The sequence below is a fragment of the Dama dama genome, chromosome 25 (assembly GCF_033118175.1).
Source record: "Dama dama isolate Ldn47 chromosome 25, ASM3311817v1, whole genome shotgun sequence".
NCBI classification, from domain to species: domain Eukaryota; kingdom Metazoa; phylum Chordata; class Mammalia; order Artiodactyla; family Cervidae; genus Dama; species Dama dama.
In genome coordinates, this window is record NC_083705.1 from 10,924,076 (window position 1) to 10,939,591 (window position 15,516).

The window sequence follows — 15,516 nt, forward strand, 5'->3', positions numbered from 1 at the left end:
AGCGACTAGGATGCACGTGTGCATCTGTATGCTTACACATATGCACACATACACATATCCTATGCACATACATACACACACATGCACATACAAACACGTACATATAGACAGGCACGTGCACATGTGCATATACATTTACACATGTGTGCATATACATACACAAATACACACACACACACTTTCCTCTGGGCAATCCTCACAAGAGGCCTTCTCATCTCTCCTCAGCCCAGGGGCCCTCCCCGGCCCGTGATGTGATGGAGCCGGCTGTGTGCCTGGCTCCACAACGCGGCCTTGACCCCACACCCCCCAGGCTCCCTAGAGGAAGTTTCTTCATGACCTCTGCTTCAGAGGCTTTACAAACCCCTTCTCCTGCATCTGGAGCCCTTTCTGGATTGTGCATCCGCTCACTTATTTAAACACTTTTGAAATAATATCTATTCTCTGCCGCCACTTGGAACAATAAGTCCCATAAATCAAACTGGCAACCCGTGTCCTGAGCCCCTGCCCAGGCTGTGTCGCTGGCTGAGAGCTACGGAGGAGGGTGTGAGTGACTCAGCCCTGGCTAAGCCTCTCGCTCACAAATATTTGAGGACCTGCTGTGCAGAGGTTCTGAATCTGTCACTGTGCTGAGGTGGGTCAGACTGAGCCCCTACCGGTAGGGGAGCAAGGCGGAGGGGTGGTTAGCGCTGAGAAAAATCACCACAGAAAATTAAAAATGGTATATTTTAAGGGAGAGAGAATAATGAGGAGCAGAAGAAATCACAACAAAAGATTCTTCTGTGGAGTTGAGAAGACAAAGTACAAACACAGGACGATTAAGTGCCAGAATTCAAATCGATTGACAAGGCGAGTCCCGAGCGGAACAGGACGAGTGAGGGAAGATACACCGCGCTCCTTTTTCCTCCGACTCTTCCGGCCACGTTTCCCCCTCGCCTCACTGTTCTTATTCAGCGACAAGGTGTTCTAGCCTGCTGCATCCTCAGCATCACTGTGAGCAGTTTGCGAGGCTCTGTGAAACAAGGAGGAGCTTGCATGAAGCGCCCTGCCGTCCGCCTGACAGTAAGACGGGGCGGGGGTATGCCTGTTTCTTTCTGCAAAGTCACCTAAGCTCACCATGAACAGGATGGACCGCAGAGGGGCAGGAGGAAGATAAGGCACGGAGGTAACCCTGCCACACCACTCGCCGCTCGAGGGAACTGCTGGTGCGAGGAGGCTGCGTGCCTCCTTTCAGACAGAGAAGGGCGCAGGCGCTCTCCCTCTGGGGGGCACGCCCCTCCGCCCCACTTCCCTTCCGAGGCCCCAGTCCGCTGTCCTCACCCGCCCGCCGGGCCCTCTGCCATGCCCCTCACCTCTGCCGCCAGGTCAGCGCTGATTCAGCACCGGCAGAGCGCTGCCTGCACCTCCTCCACAGCGCTTCCTGTCTCTGAGCTTCGCGTTTATTCATGTGCCTTCTCCTGTGACAGGCCTCCCCATGAGGATGTAAGCTTTCTGAGATCACTGTCACATCTCCAACACTCAAATAAATAGAGAATCTTGGGGTTTTTCTGTTGTTTATTTGGCTTAAAAATGACCTTACTTTAAAAAGTTGGTTTTACCATCTCAGCCATTTGTTAGTGTATAGCTCAGTAGAGTTACTATATTCTTATGGCCATGCAACAGACCTCTGTAACTTTTTCATCTTGGAAAATTGAGACGTTGTTGTTGTTCAGTTGCTCAGTTGGGTCCGACTCTGCAACCCCGTGGACTACAGCACACCAGGCTTCCCTGTCCTTCCCCATCTCCCGGAATTTGCTCAAACTCACGTCCACTGAGTCAGGGATGCCATCCAACCATCTCACCCTCTCCCCCCTCTTCTCCTCCTGTCCTCAGCCTTTCCCAGCATCAGGGTCTTTTCCAGTGAGTTGACTCCTTGCATCAATTGAAATGTGATACCCACTAAACAACCCCCACCTTCTGGCTCCCCCAGGTCAGGGCAACCACCATTCTACTTTTTGTTTCTATGAGTGTGACTCCTTTAGATAGTTCATCTAAACAGAATCACATAGTAATTGTCCTTTTGTGTCTGGCTTATTTCATTTAGCATAATGTCCTCAAGGTTCTTTTATATTGTAGCATCGATGAGAAAAAAAAAAAAAAAAGCTTGCTTTTTACTATGGAAAAATATTATAATCATTTTATCATACCATAAGACTTTTTTAAAAAGGTTGTAGTATTCCATTAAATGAGTAAACCATAATATATTTAACCATGCCTTTGTTGGATGTTTAGAAATGGTGCCTGTTTGCCTATTTGATGGAACTCAGAGTCACCCTCTGCTGGTCTGCAGATGTATTTCACCTTGACCTTCACCCAAAGTGGCAACCTCATTTTTCCTAAACAGACAGGTACAGAGGAGGCTGGATCTATAAGGACACAGTTTAGGAATCAGAACTTGGGGAGAGAGAAGAGAGAGCCATAGAAGTGGAATATGGCAGCCGATTATGAGTTTCCTAGCCCTGCCTCAGCCTGATTCAAGACTGCGAGGGGGAGGGGAAGAGAGGAGAGAGAGAGGTAGGTGTAGGCAGATGGAGCTCTTTTTATGCCACAACTTGTGTGACTCAGGCTCTGGAGTCATAAGAACAGAGGGCTCGGAGTCACTCAGTGGCCCTGTGGAATGGGAATCTGCCTCGCTGACAGAGCTGGAGCAGAGGCAGGACCCGAGACTCCAGGTCCAGCCAGAGCCCCCGGCAGGGCCGGCCCTGCTGTGCTGAGCCTTTGTCCACCAGCTGTTAAACTACAGGAAGCTGGTCACCAGCCCTGCTGGAAGTCTACAAACACTGCAAGTCAGGGCTTTTGCTTCTTGGAGAGCTGGTTTCCCGGCACACCACTTCAGAGGAGGGTGGGGAATTCCAGGAGGCTTTAGGGACGAGGGAAACACAGGGAATAGTGCAGTCCTTGGGGGGTGGCCAAGGTGGGCTGGGGTGGGGGCAGGGGCAAGAGAAGGGGGCTGAGCCAGCCTCAGAAATAGAGTTCCCTTGAGAGGGGCTGCCTCCAACCTGAGACCCTTCAAGGGGCAGCTGGGGAATGAAGAGTTGACCTCACTGTCCAGAGACCAGTCTTCTGAGCTTCACAGCCCTGCTAGCTGAATCCAGTTGGTAGAGAAGATATGGCCCTTTGGTCAGCCTCCAGGGCAGAGAACAGTCTGGAGAAGAGTGGGAGTCGGTCTGGGGCTCACATAGGAGGATTCCAGTCAGTCTCCCTTAGGTGGCTTTTGGGCAGAAGAACACGCAGGTTGAAGCAGAGCGCTTAAGCACATGCAGACCCAATGAAAGCCCTAGAAATGCCTGTCTGAAAGCTGTGGGGGTGGGAACTCTGAACTGAAATTTCAGTATCTCACAGAGTGCTGCCCATTTGCACCCTTTGGTTGATGAGATCTCACTTAATATTCTTTGTGTATGATTTTTTCCCCCGCTTCCATTTCCCTAGGATAAAGACCAAGCCTCCAAGCAAAAATTCTAGAGCAAAGGGTTTCTACATTTTTAAAGATTTTGATATTTATAGTATTCTTTTTTCCAGAACATTCTTACCAATTGGTAAATGTGTATACATCAGCATGACTGATTGCATAGGTCTTCCCCAGTACTTGGCACTATTAAATTTAGAAATAGTTGCCTCTCGGCTAGGTAAAAAATCTTTAGTCCCAGTTTTAATTCGCTTTGCTTAAATGACCAGCAAGGTTGAACAGTTCTTTGCATGCTTATTGAAAATGAAAAGCTTATTTGTCCCAAATTTCCTTTTCTAAAGATTTAAAAGAAAAGAACCTATGAAAGCAATTAGCATAGCACCCAGCACGTAAGGAGCCCCTGTCACTTTTTGCAGTTCACACATTCCCCGTCACCGAGCGTACGCTCATGGCTTTTCTGCTGTGTGTGGGCAGGGGTGAACAGGGTGTCTGGACCCTTTTTTTCTGGCAAGATTCAGGGCCTCACTCTGCATCAGGTGTTCTCAGTGACACCTGTCAGGACGGAGTCCAAAGACTGAATGACATTCCTCACCCAGTCTTTCCTCCCTGGATGGTAGAGGTTTTGAGGCTGTAAACAGATTATTCCCACCTCTTTGCTGAGTCATAGACTGTCAGAGCCTCCAAGGGCCCTTAGAGACCATCTAAGTCATCAGCTTTCTGCGTGTGTAAGGTTTTCCATTTACAAACTAGTGGAGGCAAACTAGATTTTAGAGAATCTGATAAGTACAGAAAGATGAAAATAGAAGCAATCAAGGTCCTGCATCCTAGAAAAAAAATCACTGTTCAAACTATTGGTGTATTCTAGCCTATAGATAGATGCAAATGCTTCCAAAAAATAAATTTACAAATACACTGTATAACTTTAAATAAGTTCTGCTTGTTTTAAATAGAAACATTTTCCCTTTTATGTAATATTTTACAAAATGATGTTGCATGTGTATAATTGTTCATCATGCAGATGTGCCATAAAGTGTTTATTTTTTTATTAGGGGAAATTTAATTTCAATATTTTGTCGCTATTTGCTAATTCCCCAAAGATGATCTTTGAACTTTAATCTTTGCTTATTTCTCTGATTCTTCTGAAAGATTTCTAAAAGCAGGGATCAGGGTCAAAGAATATTGGGCTTTTAAAACCCTCTCTTTTTCTGGAAGCGTAGGATCCAATAAAATTCGAACTTCCCTTCTATTGCTATGATATATGGATTCAGAGAGGTGAAGTGACTTACCCAAAGCCACACAACTTTGATGGAGCAGAAATTGGAACTTCCTCTACAGACTCTGGTAAATATGAGAACCTAGCCTGGAGCCCATGCCTCCTGACTCCCAAGCCGTGAGCTCACCTTACTCCTTTCCCATACATTATTTCTCTACACATAAAGAGCTCTAAGACATGTCAGACTCCGAGCTGAGCACCTGAAATCTAATATCTCATTTGATCCTGACCCTACAGAGTAAATACTGTCATTACCCTCCTTTTATAGATGGGGACCCTGAGGCAGAGACAGTGTCTGAAACACGCGAAGACCTCCGTGTGGGAGGTCACAGCGCTGGTAATCTACAGAACCTCCTGGCTGAGCAGCATGGCCCGACAGAACTTCCTGTGATGACGCAAATGTTCTATAAAGCGCAGTCATCTGATGCAGCTGAGTTGTGGAACCAAGTTTTTAAAATTTTATTTCATTGTAAAGAATTTAAATTTAAATAGCTACACCTGACTGATCCTGCCTTACTGGACAGACATTTCCAGAGCCGTAAGCTCCTGGCCTCCCCACTCAGTCTGCGTTACCTGTTTTGCTGCCTCACACTGATCCTACGAGAGGTCTCCTAAACTCCTCTGGACCTCAGCCTGGGGAGGGATTCAGAGTGGCCTTCCTGAAGGCCCAGTGATCACACCCCTCATGCCTGAGGCTGGTTTTTAGGCCGCCCCAAGCAGATGGTCCCAGGAGCTGCTTCCACAGGCATTTAAAAAGAGGCTGCAGAGAAAGGCTTTTCCACCTTTTTGGTTACACATTAATGAAAATGCCTGCTCCCAGATCTGCATTTACTCTCAGTACAAATACTGTTACAAGCTAGAAACTTCTCCTAGAATTAACAGTACAGATATGAACTCTGCCTGCTCTCAGAGGACACAAGCTTTCAGAAGACCCTGTCTCTAAGGAGGGAACTGTGGAGGCATTAAGGGCTGATTTTTTTCTTGTCACCATTTTCTGAGTGCTTCTTCATGCTGGGCCCTGTGCTAAGCCCTGGGCATACCTCACCATATCTGTTTCCTTGGGTTGTTATAACACATGACCACAAACTGGGTGGGTGGCTTAAAGCTGCAGAAATTTATTCTCTCACAGTTCTGGAGGCTAGAAATCCAAAATCAAAGGGTCAGCAGGGCCATATTCCCTAGGAACGAGGGAGGAAAGGAAGCAGCCGAGCTGAGTCCATCCTGAAAAAGAAGGAAACTCTATCATGCGCTTTCAGTGGGCTGTGGACTGCGTGCCCGGTAGCCATGGGGATAACATACCTACGGCAGAACTGGCCTCCCGGACTGATAAACACCAGATTTCATACCAAGATTTCCCGCCGCCAAAAAGAATGTAATACTCCCCTGTGTAGTCAGTCACCTCTGTAATCTTTAGGGCACCCACTGGTATAGGCCACAGTGTATAACCAGCTGACCCTTCCGATTATGAATCATGGCTGTAACCTGACTGTATCTCCCTTTAACACTTTCCAGGCTAGGTTTAAGGAATTTGGGGATGTGGGCTTGAACAGTACACTTTTTTTTCACAGAAGTTGGTCGGGGTCCCTAGCTAAGGAGGAAACTCTGCCTCGGACCCACCGGTGTAATAAACTGCACTCCACTGTCCACGCTGTCCTTCTGCGTGAGTTTGTTTGCTGGAGCGTTTGGCTATAACAGGAAGGCACCATGGAAGAATCTGTTCTTGGCACCTTCCAGCTGCCGAGGGCTCCAGGCTCTCCTCGGTTTATGGCGATCTCGCTCCAACCTCTGCCTCTACTTTCACATGAGCGTCTCCTCCTCTGTCTGTGCTTCTCCTCCCCTGTTTGACAAAGACAGTCATCAGGACGTCCCTGGTGGCCCAGTGGTTAAGAATCCGCCTTGCAATGCAGAGGACTTGGGTTGGAGAACTTAGATCTCACATGCTGTGAGGTAGCTAAGCCCCCGCACCACAACAGGGCTTAAGATCCAACGCAGCCAAATATATAATAAATAATTATTATTAAAAAAGCAAAGACAGTCATCAATGGCTTTAAGGCCCACACATGTAACAGGTAATCCAGGATGACCTCAAGATCCTTAATTACAACTACAAAGACCCTTTTACCTCATAAGGCCACACTCCTGGGATCCTAGGGTTTGGACATAGATATATCATTGCAGGGCAGGAGTGATATTCAAGCCAATACATTCATTTTATTTAATCTATTGAACAACCCTGAGACAGAGGTGAAGTAGCCAGGATAAATTAACTGCTGCAACAACCTCAAGATTTTAATGGCTTTTACCAATAACAGTACATTTTTTATCTTTGGAAAGTCCAACACGTGTGCTTCTGATTGTATGGCTTTTCTCTAGGGGTGTTGAAAAACAATGTAGGAGGCTGCAAATAAGAAAAGAGTTTATTTGAAGTCAAGAATTTCAATTCAGGAGACACAGATTCTGGTGAAACCAAGAGAATGTTCCAGAGAAGAGAAAGAGCCAGAGGTTCATAAAGACAAAAAAGACACAAGGTTTTTGAAAATGTCCTGGTGAGACTGTGATTGACTTCAAGGCAAGCCAGAACGTGACTTTAAGGAATCAGGAGTTAGTTCAGGGTATGAATCTGATAAGCAGATGGGCTTTCACAAGTTATTTTAGGGTAAGAGTTGGAAAAGTATCTTGAGTTTCTGGCAGATATTTTGGATGACTTCATTAGGATAATGAGTGGTCAAAGGTCAAATTCCATCCAGGCTAAGACGTATATAATCACATTTCCTGAATGGCCTCCTGGCTCCACTTTAAAGAGCTCTCCTAGCAATACGACTCCATTTTGATTTATCTTTCACAGGTGGTTGCTAGGGGAATCAGGTGCCTTAGGTCTCATTGCTCCACTGTCTTAAGGCCTTGAGGTCACCTATCTAGTTGATAGACTGCAGGGAGAGAGGGTACAGAGAGAATGTAAATAACTGAATACCTGATACTTAACCACCTTGACCTGGAAGTGACACAGAAGACTTACCCTCACGTGCTGTTGGTGGAGACCAGTCACATGCTCCCACCCCACTGCAAGGGAGCCTGGGAATTGTAGTCCTGGATGAGCAGCAGCTTCTCAGCATGGATATCACATTCTGATGGGTGGGAGATGGGAGAAAGGAATCAAACTTTGTTGGTCAGTGGACTGTGACTGCTGTAATATCATCCATTCAATTATTCCTCATTCATGTCATTCATTCATTCATTCATTTACTTTTCAGAAGAATTTGAAGCTCAGAATTATGTGATTTGACTAAAGTCACAGAGATTTGTCATAACTAAAATGTTTATTGAGGGTCAGCTGGATTAGGCGCCCCTCCTCCATAGGAGCCTGTTCTACCATTGAATCTATCACACTAGATGCTATTTATCTGTGTACATGCCAGAAGTAAGATTGATACCATTTGTCTATGTGAGCCTCCCCATTCTTTCCTCAACCCCGAAATAGTCAGTTCTGTGTCCTTGACTCTCAGATTCTCTTCTCTTCCTCCCACCATTCCTCCAGAGAATAGGGAGAGACAGCTGGCTTCAGAGAGGCGGGAGGCAGAGAGGTAACAAGAGCTAAGAGCTGGAAAGGGAAGAGGTAGCAGAAAGAGAAAATCACATGGGCCAGGTGTCTGAGAAAATTATGTTTGACATGTCAAGGATTTTGGAGCAACTTCAGTTAGGAGAAACTTAGGAAAAGCAAAAGTGTAGCTGTGAATTATGAATAGCATCCACATTTACATATGTAAAGGAAAGCAGTGATTTTCTTTTTAGTTTATTTAAATTCCTTTAGTTTGCTGGACTGCACCTCTTGACAGCAACTCATATGGAGAGGCTAGGCTATGGGTGGTGTTAGTTGCTCAGTTGTGTCTGACTCTTTGTGACACCATGAACTGTAGTCAGGCTCCTCTGTCCACAGAATTCTCCAGGCAAGAATACTGGAGTGTGGGCAGCATGACTATAGGTCTCTGTTAGCCCTGGACATCCCCTGTTGACTCTAGTTAGCTGCTTTCACTCCCCCAAATGTCCCAGTTTGAACAATAAATTATTGATCACCCTAAGTTTGGCTTTTGAGCGTGTAGGTCTCATCCACAAGGCTAAACACTCCCCTAGGCCACTGACTGTGGCTAGTTCATCTCTGAATGTCCACCCTAGCTTCAGCCCTGGAAAATAGTGGTGCCAAGAAATGAACGCAGGATCTGGGAAGGGCAGAGGTGGGGTTTGGGTCCAGGCCCTTACACTCCAAATAGCAGGCTTATCCTGATGTGCCAGCTCAATTTCTGGAGCTCTCCAAACAGAGGGAAACAATCCAAAGCAAGGGGGCAAGGCTGGGGCTGCCTGCATTGTATGGACTGTGAATGTATCAGGGATTCAGAGAGAGGAGATACGTATGGCTGTTGAAAAGAGAGACAGCAGTTCCCAAGCTTCTCACTTCAAAGCCCAGGAGGGAGAGGCTGAGGGGAGCTTGGGTGCAGCCCTCCAAAGCCCACCATCCTGGCCCTGCAGTGGGGGACACAATGCAAGTCTCCTCCACATCTGCTGAAGGTTGATGAAGTCGCAGGTCTAAACAGGAACTAGCGAGAGAGGTTTGAATTAGAATGCTCCAGAGAGGAAAATTCAGCTCCTATTTTCAGTTTTTAAAAAGTGCATTTGTTTTCGACCATAAATAGCTTAAGCATACTCTTGAAAATTTGGCGCAAGTAATTTTTTTTAAATCACCTGTAATCCCACCATTGTATAAATCCACTACTTTTGCATTTTGTAATCTTTCCCTCCAGGATTGTTTTTCCTTTGTAAATGGTTTTTCTGTACATAGACTGGTGTATCAGGTATTCGTTGCTGTGTAACAAACCACCTCCAAATTTAGAAAGAGCAGTGGTGTATGACTTGCTTGGTGGTTCTTCTGGTCTAGTCTGGGCTTGGCTAATGCTAACATTACTCATGTTACCTGATGTCAGTGCCCCCCTGGAAGGCCTCTCTATTGCCCACTTAGTTGGCTCTCCCCATAGTTGGCTGGCTATCAGCTGAGGTGACGGGGGTGACTGTGCCATGTATTTCTTAGTGGATTAAATGATTCTTTTCTCATGGTGCTGGTTCCAAGAGCAATGGGAAAAGCAGAAGCTGCAAATATTCTCAAGGCCCAGGGTGAGTGCTTGTGCTGTTTCATTTACTCCATATTCTATTAGTCCAAGCTCATCAAAGACCAGTCCAGATTCAAGGAGGAATTCCACGGACAGAGGAGCCTAGTGGGCAGCAGTCCAAGGGGTCTCGAAGAGTCAGACACAACTGAGCAACCATGTCTCCACTGCCTGCTGGGGCTGTGAGAGCCATAAGTCCTCTTGTGGCCTTTAGGGTCCTGCACGATCTGGCCCTAGTTCAGCTTTTCCCATGCTGCTCCCCACTTCCCACCAGGCCCCCCGACTCCCACTAAACTGAAGTGTTCTCAACTCCTCCAGTGCCCTGCTCATGATCCCAGCATCTAGGCTACTATTGCTAGTCATGCTCACCTCCTCCCATCCCTTCAAGCACTGACTTAAAAACCACCTCCTCTAGGAAGACTTCTACCACTTCTACCACTCCAGAAAGGAGGGGAACCCTCCTCCAGGCTCCCACAGAGCCCACATTTCCTCTTCCACAGCACCCCGGCCTGGGCTGCGTTGTCTCCATTATAGACTGTGACATGTGGAGTCTTGCTCCCTATCCTGTCGGATGCTGTAGAGAAAACCTGTTCTGAGAATATCCTATTCTGCCCCCATTATGATGGGGTGCCAGGTGGGACCCAGTCCTGGGGGCGGGACACAGCCCTTTAATGGGCTTCAGGACCCACCCCTTTCTGCCTTCTCTCTTCCACTCAGCCTCTCCTGCCCAGATTTTGAGACCCACTTCCAGGCTGCCTCCTCCCAGGTCTCTTTAGCTTCCCCCAGTCTGAAGTAGCTTTCTCCTCCAACCAATGATTCACAGAGACTTTTCTGAAGAGCAACAGTCCTGCACAAAATGGTTTCTTGGTCAGAAGTTTTGGGAAATGCTCTCTAATAACCTATTTCTTTGATTTCCACCTACTAGTGCTTTGGAAATGAGCACCTTGCCTTACAAATGTGAAAAATTTTCACATATCACATGTGAAAATTTTTATTCCCTGGGAAAGTTATTATGGAATAAATGGGGCATCTTACAACTGATGATACCTCGTAATGAAGGAAATGTGGTGTAGAGAGTGTCATGACAGTTAGGAGAGTAAAGTTCCTGACAAGTGCTGCAGCCAAGAAACAAATTAACAGCACTGGGTCCCAAGCTTCACAAATGGAAACTGACTCTTGAATATTTTTCAAAAGACATGGTAACACTCTAACAAACTACACTTCTATAAAATGCATTTTGGAAAGAATTCCCCCAAATACTTTTCATTTATGGAAATTTTAGGATTTACCTTGTGTTGTTTCTCTTATCATTTCACACTTGCTAATCTTGCCTTCTTGCCTAGATCACACACATTTTGTGGACAGGGCAAGCTTCATAGAAATCACTCATGAGAATAGTGATGACCCAAAATTACACTGTTACTCAGAATACTGCCTCATCCTCAGCAAGTAGTGAAGAGTGACCATCAGCTGGAGGGAGGTAGCCCTTCAAAGGCAAGGGCTTTGTTGAATATCACTTGTTGGGCTGCATAACTAACATAAGGCAAATTCCTTAATCATTCTGACCCTCAGTTTTCCCATCTGTAAACGGGAGGAATAACAGTGTCTAACTTCTAGGGTGGACTGGGGGAGAAAATGAAGGGAAAGCTCTTGCAACCACCCAAGAGATCAGAGCTCAGACGCTAGCTGCTGTCATCATTGGGTTGCTGTTGTCATCCTGGAATCCCCCAGTAGTCAGCATGGACGGTATTAACTGGGGGAGGAAATTGTTAGATGAAAGATGGTTACTGGATGACCAAGGAGATTAGAATTACTAGCCGGCAGACAGCTGCTTATGGAAGAGTCACCGGCTGGTGGGGCTTCCGTGGAATAGGTGGCCGCTGCAGAGGGGCATGAGTCACTTGCTGTGAGCTCACTCATTACGCCTCCGGGCGTCTGCAGGGCTCAGCCAGACCCTCATCTGTAACCTGCTCTCGCCCAAAGCTGAAGGAATAAGCTCTTTGTCATGTAACACAATAGGATCAAGGGCGTGAGCAGAATTGTTTCATGCTCAAACTCCAAGAGTAGAGGAGGCCCTGGCAAAACCACATTTGTCCCCAGTGATGAGCCCCGGCCTGCCCTGTGGGCCCGTTAAGGAAACAGCAGTAAAATTCCAAATGTTTTGGTTTGGTTTGCTGATTATTACTGGGGCCAAGGAAAGTTCGTATTTTCCCTCTTTTCAATTAGAGTATAACTGCTTCACAATATTGTGATCGTTTCTGCTGTACGACAGTGTGGGTCCGCCTTTGTGTACAAGCATCCCCTCTCCTGCCCCTCTAGGTCACCATGGGGCGCTGGGCTGAGCCGGCTGCACTGTGCAGCGGCTCCCACCAGCATGTTATCCTACACTTGGTGTATATATATCCTAGCCACACTCTCCGTTCGTCCCAGCCTCCCCTTCCCTCACTCTGCCCACAAGTCTGTGCCCTACATCTGCGCCTCTATTTCTGCCCTGCAAATAGGTCCTTCCGTACCAGAAATACTGCATTATCACTGCCCCCTAGCTTCTTGAAGAGTGCATCCACTGCCCTCACTGCTCTAGTCAGAAAGGCTCCATTGAGAAAGAGAAGCAGATGAAAGCTTTGCTCAACCTGTAGGTCTCTGTGTGAGAATTTTAAATAAAGATGAAGGTGATATGGGGAGAGTCTGGCTGCTCTGAAACGTTTCTCTCCCAGAAAATCTGGGCTCCAGAAGGCGAGCGAGCCGGGTCTCCCTAACAGTGCACCCTGCCCTGGGTGCACAGGTAAGGGTTGGCAGAGGGAGCCACAAGGGGTGGCTGGTGAGGCAAGTAGATTTTGAGGCATGAGCTACCCTCCCAGCCAAAACGGTAGAGGAGCAGAGTGGGGAGAGCCTGTGTTCTAGGCAGCCAGCAGTCACGACTCTGCTCATCTTTAGACTCAGCATTGTTACTGACACGCCCGGGCCGCCCAGGTCAGGTGAGAGGCAGGTCATACTCCCTAGTCCATCTGCTACTCAAGACCACGCCATTCCTTTTCCACCATGTCCTCTCCTGGAGCTGACATCTCAAACTGGACGGCATCGTTCAGTGGCGCCCTTGATAGGAAACAGGTTCCTAGCCCACACAAATCCATTTGGACACTCTCTGAGGACCTGCCTTAAGGGTCTTGAGACCCCAAAGGGTCGTCCTTAGGATTTAGAACCTGGGTTCCCAAGGCATACATGAATTTCCCTGACCCACTGTTCTTAGCAAACCTACAAGACTAAGCCAGTCTCCATCCCCTCAAAGCCCCACCCACTTGCTCTCAGCTCCCGGATAAAGGAGCCCCGGGACTGAGCTGGGCAGGGCGGAGACGTGCTGCTGTTACGCACACAGACGCCAGACCCACCTCAGCCACCAGGGGGCAGAGGTGGGTGGGTTATGCCCTGAGCAAGGCATAACCCAGCCTGGAGGGCAAGGGGGCGGAACTTAGTCCTCCTGTCACCAAGCTGTGGTCACTGGGCCCCTACCCAGAGAACAGTAGGTCTTATTACATCATTTCTAGAAAGACCCACATGTGCCAGACATGGCCGTCTGCTGCCAAGAGCTAGGTTATTTGGCTGAGCTTCATTTCCTCACTGTGCCTCAATATCTTCATCTGAAACATGGAAAAAAAAAACATACTTCTCAGAGGAAAGCAGGTTGTTGGGACGGTTCGAGCGGTGGATACCTGCGGAGCATTTGGAACAGTGTCTAACGCATAGGAAAAGTTCAAAGACATGTGGTAAGTATCAAAGGATTAGCCAGGGTACCTGACCAGCATTTTTGAAAGACAGTTTTGCTGATGACCAAGACTCCATGGTATTATCTAATTCTACATTTTTTGGTCTAAGTTCCATGTACCTATCAGAAATCCAGAAAGACCACAAGCAGGTCCATGAGCCCTGCCTGCCAGCCTGCCCCACGGAGGTCCCCTAGTCCTTCACATGGGGAACTGCCAACAGCACGGGTGCACCTGTCCTTACTACACCCTGAGACAGAAAAGGGAATCTGGCTTTTTTTTTTTTTTTTTAAAGCTCGTCTTCTGTTTTGGACCAATGAAAAGAGAGGGACTTTAATAGCCCTGTGGAAAGGGAACTGACGTTTCCCCAGGCTGCTCTCTCAGCCCAGAGGTCAGGCGGGATTAATAAGGATGCTATAAATGCAAACAGTAGCCCATATCTCTGTGGGCAAAGTGTTCTGATTTGAGCGGAAGGGAGAAAAATTAAAATGGGAAAATATATGTTGTTCAAATGAAAATAGAAAGGAAGAACTTAATGGAATCTAAAGTAGTCTGAGAAATTCCATCAGCAGGATATTGAGGTTGGCTCAACACAGCTCCACAATGGTGGCTTGTGGCTGGTGAACTGGAGCCCCAAACGCAATCATGTTCAGCTTCCCAGCTGGCCTCATTTCTCTTCCTGAAGTCCCGTCCATGGGCTTTAGTGCTGCTGTTTGGGGATGACAGATAATTGTATTTATCAGGCTTTCTCTCAAGGCAAATGTATACAGTCACCCACCCAAAAAATGTGTATATATATATTGGCCGCACCACTCGGCATGTGGCTCTTAGTTCCCAGACCAGGGATCGTGGACCCTGTGTTTGGAGTCTTAACCACTGGACTGCCAGGAAAGTCTCCAACAAGTGTTAATGAAGCATCTTCTCTGTCCCTGACCCCAACAGGCGTCAGTGGTTCAGGGGAGCAAAGCCGGCTCTGAGCCACCCTTGGGGAGCACGCAGACCCACCGTGTGGCCAGTGAAAGAATGAGGCTGATTTCCTGTGTTCCCCATGGGTGCTGGAGCTGGAGCTCTTGGCAGCATTTGCTCACTTCTCCTCCTAGCATCGCCCTCCACCCCTGCCAGGAGGCATGAGATTACGATACATATTTTACAGATGAGGAAGCTGAGGTGCAAAGAAGTACAGGAACCACCACACAGCCAGTATGTGGTAGAGCCAGGGTTAGAACCCAGGGCTGTTGTGACTTTGAAGACTAAGTTCTCGCCCATGTTGCAGACAGCTGTTCTGATGGAAGAGGGCAAAGGAGCAATGTGTGTGTGTGTGTCTGTCTCTGTGTCTGTGTATCTATGTACACATGTGCTTGTGTGTGTGGCAATGGCTCTAAGTCTATCTTAAATAAGGACTTCTGGAAGACTTCCTGGAGGAGGTGATGTCTAGTGTAGTCCTAAAGGAAAGGGCTTGAGAGCCAGGCTGGGGGATTTTATCAAGTGTTTTTTGATCGGAGGTGAGGCATGATCATATCCTCAACAAACAGATATTTAACTAGCAAACATTATGTGCCAGATAATCTATTAGGCAGAGAGAATTGCAAAGATCTAATATAAGATGTAGTCCCTGCCTTCTCCTAGCTTCAGTCTAGCTCAAAAGATGAGACACGGAAATATTTAAAAAAAGAATTAGTGATAGTGTTGATAAATTCATGCCAAGTATCAAGCAGAGACCAGGTGCTATGGGAGGTAAGAGTGGGGAGCGAACTACATTCTGGGCTGATTAAGGAGACTCTGCATGAAGGTGGACAGGAAAGACACCTGGGACCCAGAAAGAGCTGGGACCCAGGTTTTTCCATTTCGGGATCCCCAGTGTTTAGCAGACAGCCTGCCTCTAGCAAGTGC

The 15,516-nt window shown here is 47.3% G+C and overlaps 1 protein-coding gene and 1 long non-coding RNA gene across 3 annotated transcripts in view; one reads left to right on the forward strand and one right to left on the reverse strand.

Annotated features, from left to right (window-relative positions):
- Positions 1-15,516, forward strand: part of KCNIP1 (potassium voltage-gated channel interacting protein 1) — a 402,876-nt gene that overhangs the window by 39,007 nt on the left and 348,353 nt on the right. The gene's annotated exons all lie outside the window — the stretch shown is intronic.
- LOC133046456 (uncharacterized) lies at positions 705-1,404 on the reverse strand. The gene is made up of 2 exons (XR_009690511.1): positions 1,350-1,404; positions 705-1,009 (listed from the first exon to the last, which is right to left on the reverse strand). It is a non-coding gene; the product is annotated as an uncharacterized LOC133046456 (long non-coding RNA).